The sequence below is a fragment of the Neurospora crassa genome (assembly GCF_000182925.2).
Source record: "Neurospora crassa OR74A unplaced genomic scaffold supercont12.16, whole genome shotgun sequence".
Lineage (NCBI taxonomy): Eukaryota > Fungi > Ascomycota > Sordariomycetes > Sordariales > Sordariaceae > Neurospora > Neurospora crassa.
This window is the reverse complement of record NW_011929467.1, coordinates 1-8983: the sequence shown is the minus strand read 5'-3', so window position 1 is coordinate 8983 and position 8983 is coordinate 1. Positions and strand designations below refer to the sequence as shown.

Here is an 8983-nt window from a genome sequence, read left to right as displayed (position 1 = left end):
AAAAACTTCCTTTATAAATATAATTCGGGCCGAAGCTAAATTTTAAATTTGAATTATTACTACTTTATTCGCTATTATTAGGGCAATCCCTATTAGTTTTTTTTCCTCTACTTATTAATATATTTAAGTTTAGTAGGTATTTTTACCTAATTCGAAATTAATTTTAAAAATAGGGGGTTTTATAGTAAGAACCCACCGTATAATTATAATAATATAAAGTTACTACATTTAATATAATTAGCGAACTTACTATTAATTTTAAAGGATTACAAATAATTACAGATCCCTAATATAAATAGAGTTTAATAGTTAAAATAATATTCGAATAAATATATTCGTTAGAATATTAGTAAGTATAATATACGTTTAAAGATTCGATAATTTATTAAATTTTGTAATTTATATTATTTATTATATTTCGTTACGTTCTTTATTAATATTAGAACTAAGAAATTTATTATTAAAAGTTTTAATTTATTTAAAAGTTTATTTAAAGAAATATAAAATATTAAGAGTTTAATTTCAGTATTCTAGCGGGTAACTTCCCGCGAGTAGGAGATTTGAGGATCCGGGAGGGCCTAAAGGCCTTTCTAGACCGCTAGCGCTAAAATAATTATATAAATAAAATTCGCAATAGTTTGTAGGAGTTTTACAATTCTATAATAATCTTTCCATTAATTTACTAATAGAGACCTTATTACGACTTTTATTTCCTCTAAATAATTAAATTTGGATAGCTTTCCGGCCTTAGGTAATTATTACCAACTTCTTTAAACTAATTCGGAAGCTTTACTAAATTATTTAATTAGTAGTAGTAATAGGCGGTATATATAAAGAGTAGGAATGTAATTAATATAAATTAATAATTTACATTTATTAGGGATTCTTTATTGAAGAGTAATAATTATAATACTCTATCCTTAATATAATATAATTTAATAAAATTACCCGGACCTTCCGGCTAAGGGAGTATTTATTAATTGTATTAGTATAGCGCGCGTACGGCCTAAATATTTAAGGGTATTATAAACTTATTATTACTTCAAATTTCTATTAGCTTAAGCCGATAATCCCTCTAAGAAGCTAGCGTACTACTAAAGTAATATAGGCTATTTAGTAAGTTAAAGTCTTATTCGTTATTATAATTAAATAAATAAATTACTCTACTAATTAAAAATAGCTATATACTACTACTTACGAAATTAAGAAAGAGCTCTCAATTTATTAATCCTTATTGTGTTTGGACTTAGTAAATTTCCTTATATTAAATTAAATTAAATTGTAAGCTCCACCCCTAATAGTACCCTTCCGTTAATTTCTTTAAATTTTAACCTTACAACTATACTCCCTTAGAAGCTTAAATATTTTAATTTATTATAAGGTGCCGAATAGGTTAAAAAATAATACTATCCAATCCTTAATTAATATAATTTATAATTAAAACTACAATAATATTTAATTATCTTCAATCCCCTAACTTTCGTTCCTAATTAATAAAAATATCTTTAGTAAATACTTTTATAATAATTAATCTTTAATAAATCTAAGAATTTTACCTTTAATAATTGAATATTAATACCTCCGACTATCCTTATTAATTATTATAGCGGTCTTAGAAATTAATAAAATAGAATTATACGTCCTATTCTATTATTCTATACTAATATATTCGAGTATAGGCCTTTTTTAAACAATTTAATTTATTTATAATAAAAGTCCTAGTTCTCCGATATATTTAGTAAAGGGTATATAATTCTCTAGGAAAAAAGGCCCGACCTAATTAGTATATATAGTAAGGCGGACCGACAAGCCGAACTTAAAGTTCAATTACAAGCTTTTTAACTTTAATAATTTTAATATACGCTATTAGAATTAGAATTACCGCAATTACTAGTACTAAACTTACCCTCCAATTATTCTTCGTTAAAGGATTTAAATTATACTTATTCTAATTATAAGACCTAAAAAAACCTTATATTAATATTTATTATTACTACCTCCCCGTGTCGGGATTGGGTAATTTGTACGCTTGTTACCTTCCTTAGATATAGTAACCGTTTTTTAGGCTCCTTTTCCGGGGTTGAGCCCTAACCCTCCATTACTTATTATTACTATAATTAGCCAAAACCTAACCGTTAAAAGTTAATAGGGTAGAAATTTGAATAAATTATTACTAATGCAAGGCTATACAATTCGAGAAATTATTATAAATTACTAATTAGCCCCGAAGGGTATTAGTTTTTAATTTAATAAATATACCCTTTCCGAAGTTGGGGTTTTTAATATATATTAACTTTAAAATTACTACAATTATCTATATAATAAAATACTATTAAATAAACTATAATTAATTTAATAAATTATTTGTAGTTTTGCGGTTTAATTACTTAAATTTAAATATATATAATTTAATTTTTAAAATAAGTATATAATTATTAATAGAATTAATTAAATAATTATTATACATTTAGAAAGGTTAACCGTTTATAAACAAGCGGAAGAATTTATAAAGTTACGAAGGTAGGTAGTCCGAAATTTATACAGCAGGGCTAAACTTACTTCGAAATATATATTTACTTTCCCCTCTTAAATTCTTTAAAGTACAGTCGGTAGGAGGACGGGAGAGTATAGAACGCCTTTTATATACCGCCTATACACTTTAAAAGGAGGTTTAATATAAAAAGTTCTACCCAAAGGCTTCCCTAACTAGCCAATACCCCCAGCAATTTATAAATAAATTTGGCTAGCAGCTAATTATCTATAGAACTTACCCTTCGGTACTTATAGGGTACTCCTTAACGCTTATAGGATTTTCTTAAATACCACCCAATAGAAGTAAAACCCTTATTAGAATAGTACTAAAATAGTTTATACTATTAATATTAATTCCCCAATAAATTGTAGGGAATTATACGATAATAACGTTCTATAAATTGGAATTTAATTTCCTTTATAAATTATTATAGGAAGGTACTTAAACTATAAGTTAGAGTAGCCCTCCCGTAGAAAGCTTTTAAATAGAATAAGTCCTATACATCCTTACTTATATTTATAAAAAGAAGTTAGAAGTAAGAACAATTAAATAATTTTACTACTTACTCTTTCCTATTACTTTCCGCCGCTCCTTTTTATATACCCTCCAATTTCGAATTTAAGGACAGTACAACCCGACAATTTAAACCGCAATTTTTCAATTCCTACGAAATTCCCTAATATAAGAAATTTTAAAAATTAATTTACAGCTACTTAATTACCTAATTAAATTGCACCTTCTTAAAAATCTCGTTCTAAATTTATAAAAACTATACCTTCTTCGTTAAATTAATTATACTTTCCTTACCTATCTAATTATTCCTACCTACCCTATACTCAATAGGTACTACCCGCCTACTACTTTTTTCTTTTCAACTTTAATTTTACCTTTTTTATATAGGCCCGTCGTACCTACCTTATAATTCTTACTTACCCTATACTTAATAAGCACTACCTATTTACAATTTTCCTTTTTAAAATTTCGGTTTCTAAAAGTTAATTACACCTTCCTTACCTACCTAATCGTTCTTACCTACCCTATACTCAATAAATACCACCCTTTACTACCTTTCCCTCTTCTACTTTTTTAACTTCAACCGCACTTTTCTTATATAAAATAGACGTACCTACCCTATAGCATCCATTTAAACTATATTTCTACTAAGTAAAAAATTAACTACTTTTTATCTTCCTTAATATAATTTACAATATTTTATAACTATACCAAAAATATTTATATTACTCTTATTTTTTTCTTTTTATATTTACTAATTTAACCTTCTTTATTAATATACTAACTTCAATATATCCTTCCTACCTATATAATTAAAACTACCTAATACCCTACCTACTCTATTAATTATTTATACCCCCTAAATTCTACTACCCTTCTTCTTCTATTACTTTTAAAATTTCTTTTTTTTTTTTCTTTTTTTCTTCTTTTTCTTCTTTCCTACTATCAATTATTTACCTACCCTTCCCTAACAATTCATTCAAAACTATATAGGTTCTAATTAATCGATTTAATCGCCTCCGAATACCTTCTTCTTCCTATATTTATAAAAAAAACCTCTACCCTTATTATAATCCGGCTCCTACTACTCTAAAAGTATTTATTTATTTTATAAACGCCCTTACTTAATAAAGATTTAGAGGTAGAATAAGAGGACGAAAAGAAGAATAAAAAGAAAAAGAAAGGAAAAAGCTTACTAAGGGGGCAAGATATTATAAAAGTAAAAAGGTAGAAGGAAAGTAAGAAAAATATATATAAAAAAAAAAAAAAAAAAAAAAAAAAAAAAAAAAAAAAAAAAAAACAAAGAAAAGAAGAATAAGAACCTTCTTTATTTTATTTATATATTAATTATATTACTTTTTTATCCTTATATAAATATAATACAAAAGAAGGGAACGGAGGGGGGTTTGGAGGTATAAGAAAAGAAATATTAAGAGAGGAAAGCCCTAAAAAGAGGTTAAAAACTAAAAAGAAAAAAGAAAAAGGAAGAGAAAAGAAAAAAAGGACTAAAATGAAGGAAGACGGAGAGGAAAGGAAAGGGAGGAGGAAGAGTAATAAAGAGGATAAAAGTAGGAAGAAGAAAGAGGAAGGAGAAAAAGAAGAAAGAAAAAAAATAAATAAATAAAAAAGGAAAAGAAAAAGAAGAAAGAAATTTTTACTCCCCCCTTAAAAATTAAACTATTTCTAGCCCAAGTAGCCTACTTACTACTTCGCCTACCTAAAAATTAAAAAGATAGCCTCCCCCTTTATACTTTTACTTTATATAAAAATATAATTTTATATAACTTTTTCCTACCTACCTTATTATATTTTTTAATAAAAAGGCTATAAATACTTTTATTTAACTATATAACTTTTTTATTTACTTACCTCCTTTTACTACTACCCTACCCTTTCCTTTAATAAACCCCTCCCAATAGGAGTTGGAAAGTAACCCCTTAGCCCCCCTAAACTTCTCAATCCTTCTTACCTACCTTATATAGGCCTTCGCCCTTACCTTCCCAATATAACTACTATTTATATAAAAATTCTATACTTAAACGCATTTACCTACCTTATATACCTAACCCGCCCGGACGTACTTATTTACTTTTTCTTCTCTATACTACTTTATACAATTCGAATATACTTACCTACCTAACGCTATACCTAACCTAATTACAAATATATTTACTTATTTAAAATTACAAATTTACCCAAAAATTACTCACTTATCCGGTTATTCCTACCCCACTACTACTTAATCGGTTACTTTTACCTACCCTACCTATTATAGCTATTAAAATTTATAAAGGTTCGGCCCGGCCGTACCCGTATATATTACGCTAATCGACACTTCCCTAAATATATATTATATATAACTACCAAGCCTTCTATAGGTTAATTACTAGTATAGTAGATCCCTTATACCCGGCCCGCCTACGCCCTTAGAATAACGTCGTCTAAACCCAGGAGATACTAAATTTAACCAAATCCCCTTCTTATCCTTACTTACCCTATACTTTCCCTCCAATAAAGTATTTTTACCCTCTTAAACTTTAATAACTAAATTTCGGGGGGACCCCCTAGTAAATATCCATTTATTAAGCGGATCCTTTTATTAGGAAATTTAGGCGAAGGAGGGTTTACCTTTAATAAATTATAATAATAAAGTTATTCTACTACTTATAGGACCCTTTTATATATTTAAATCGTTTATAAAGGATTTAATCTAATACGTATTAAAATTATAATATACAAATTACCGCTAACCACTTTAAAGTTAATAGAGGAATTGCTTATTAAAATATAAGGCCGGAGCTTATTCTTATATATTTATAACGTACTAGAAGTATTATTGCATTTTAATATAGATTTTAATTTAGAAGCGTTTAGCTATTATCTAATAAATAGTAGTATTATAGTATTACCTAGTCGGACAACCGTAAAAACTAATTATTTAAATAAACGGTTCCTTTCATATTAAGTTCAATTACTATTACAATAAAATTATTAGTAGGGTAAAATTAACTTATCTTACAACAGTCTAAATTTAATTTACATTCTTTATTAGTAAGTAAACAATCTAATACTTACTAAATTCTACTTCGGTATAATAGGAAAAACCGATATTAAAAGATTAAAAAATAATATTACTATAAATATTTAGCCGCTACAAGCTAATTATCCCTATAGTAACTTTTCTGGCACTTCTAACTTCAAATTTCGAAGGACTAAAGGATTAATAAGCTACACTTTTATAGTTTATATTTATATTGAAAATTAAAATTAAAGGGACTTTTACCCTTTTATTTTACTAGAGATTTCTATTCTCTATAAACCCCCCTTAGGATACTTATATTATAGTTTAATAAATATACCGCCCTAGTTAAACTCCCTATTTAATAATATCTTTAACCCGGGTCGGCCTACGAAGGACCTTAAAACTAGAAATTGGACAAAAATCTAACTCTGCTTAATTAAATAAATAAAAAAACAATAGGAATAGTAGTATTTTACCAGCGCCGAAGCTCCTACTTATTCTACACCTCCTATATCTTTTTATAATATTAAATTAGAATTAAATTTAATAGGGTCTTCTTTCCCCATTAATTCTACTAAATTTATTCCCTTAACTATAGTTTCACTAGATAGTAGATAGGGATAATAGGAATTTTATTAATCTATTTATATACATTATTAATTAAATAATAAAGTATTTGGCTACTTTAAGAGAATTATAGTTACTCCCGCTATTTACCTACGCTTAATTAAATTTCTTTACTTTAATATTTAGAATACTAAATAGAAATTATATTATATTAATACTACTTTCTAGCCATTGCAATACTATATTTTAATTAAATAATTAAATTCCCCTTATCCGTACTAATTTTAAATTAGTTATTAAATATACACTAGACAACCGAAATCTACTAAGGACTTTTATACCCGAATATTAAAAACCGCCAGCCGGTTACCCGGCTAATAGCGATCTACTCCTAGGGCATCTACCCAAAACCCGACGTACTTAACCCTTAGAATTAATCCTTTTCCTAAAATTACAAATCTATTTTACCGACTTCCCTTATCTATATTATTCTATTAATTAGAGGCTATTTACTTTAAAAATTTATTACGGTTATAAGTATAATTTAGCATAAGAATTATTCCCTTCTACGGATTTTTAAAGAACATTAAAAACGTATTAGACCCAATAAAAGTATCGGACTCTTCCAACTATTAAACCTTATTTCTAAATAAATTATTTTTAAAGTAATAGATTATTAAGAAGAAAAGAGAATTCTACCTAAGGCCCCCACTATTATTTCTACATTTAATTGTATTATTATATAAAATCTATATTTAGGTACCGGAATATTAACCGGTTTCCCTTTTACTATACGGGGTATAAATACCCTTTTGAAATAGAACTTCCCTATAGTTTAGGATCGACTAACCTATATCTAACTATTATTTATATAAAACCTTTCCCTACTTCAATCCTTCAAATTCTTATTAAAATATTTACTACTACTACTAAAATTTATACTAGAAGCCGTTCGACCCAGGTTTACGCCCTAGGTTTTATTACTAACCTCTACAATTACTTATTCCTTAAAGTATCATTTTTACCCTAAAGGCAAGGTATAAGTAGAACGCTTAAACGCTATTTATTTTTAGGGCTAGTATATTCGGTAAGTAAATTATTATATAGTCCTTAGCAGATTCCAATTTCTATAACTATTATTTTACTATTAAAATATACTAACGCCTTTTATAGTATTTAATAAGCGTCTACTTCAATACCTTAACCCCACGTTCGGTTTATCCTATATTACTAATTCTACTTACTAAAAATAGCCTACTAATATTAGTACATTCGAATACCTACATTTAATTAAATAATAAAGGCTTCTTATATATTTAAAATTTAAAAATAGATAAAGGTTAAAAAGCGCCCCCGAATCCCTAATTATTCGCTTTACCTTATAAAATTAAAGAATAATATTACTATCTTAAGGGAAATTTCGGTAGTAATTAGCTATTAAATAATTCAATTAATCTTTCACCCCTATATTTAAATTTAATAATCGATTTATATATTAGAACTATTACGAACCTCTATTAGAATTTCCTCTAGCTTTACCCTATTTAAATATAATTCACTATCTTTTAAGTCTAAAACTTAATATTCTTATTTAAATCTATCTAAATATATTAAAATTAGTCGATAATATACTAAAGCTCTTACTTACATTTATTTTTATTATATATACAAGTTTTATACCTAAATATTTATATAAAACTTTAATTCCTTAATCTATATTTTAAAATAAATCGTTAATAACTATTATATTAGTATCCTTATAGATACGCGAACTTCAATCCTAATAAGGGTATTACGCCCAGGGCTATAATACTCCCAGAGGAATTATATTCCTCGGACCTTTATCCCTCTACTAAAACTAATATTAGTTTAAACTATTCCGAATATACTAATAAAAATACCGGATAATTGGAATGGTATAAATTTAATTACAAATACTTCCCTTTTAATAATTTTATATACTATTTAACCCTCTTTTTAAAGTACTTTTTATTTTTCAATTATTTTATTTATACACTATCAATCTTTAGCCAATATTTAACTTTAGAAGAAATTTACTTCTTATTTTGAATAATATTCTTAAACTATTCGATTTATTGAAGGAACTTTATATTAAATCGGCATCCAACTATACAAGGCTTTTACCCTCTATAACGTTCTATTCTAGGGGATTTAGAAGGTACTTTACTAAAAGCTTCTTCTACAAATTACAATTCGGGCTAAAGCTAAATTTCAAATTTAAATTATTACCACTTTATTCGCTATTACTAAGGTAATCCTTATTAATTTCTTTTCCTCCGCTTATTAATATATTTAAGTTTAGCGGGTATTCCTACTTAATCCGAAGT

At 26.5% G+C, this 8983-nt stretch overlaps 3 non-coding genes across 3 annotated transcripts; all 3 read right to left on the bottom strand.

Annotated features, from left to right (window-relative positions):
* Window positions 1-320: 320 nt before the first annotated feature.
* On the bottom strand, window positions 321-449 carry NCU15821 (the record flags this gene model as incomplete). Its single annotated transcript, XR_898132.1, has 1 exon — window positions 321-449. It is a non-coding gene; the product is annotated as a 5.8S ribosomal RNA (ribosomal RNA).
* A 226-nt stretch (window positions 450-675) lies between these two features.
* Window positions 676-2448, bottom strand: NCU15820. Its single transcript, XR_898131.1, has one exon. It is a non-coding gene; the product is annotated as an 18S ribosomal RNA (ribosomal RNA).
* Window positions 2449-5807: 3359 nt separating this feature from the next.
* Window positions 5808-8983, bottom strand: NCU15819 (the record flags this gene model as incomplete). Its single annotated transcript, XR_898130.1, has 1 exon — window positions 5808-8983. It is a non-coding gene; the product is annotated as a 28S ribosomal RNA (ribosomal RNA).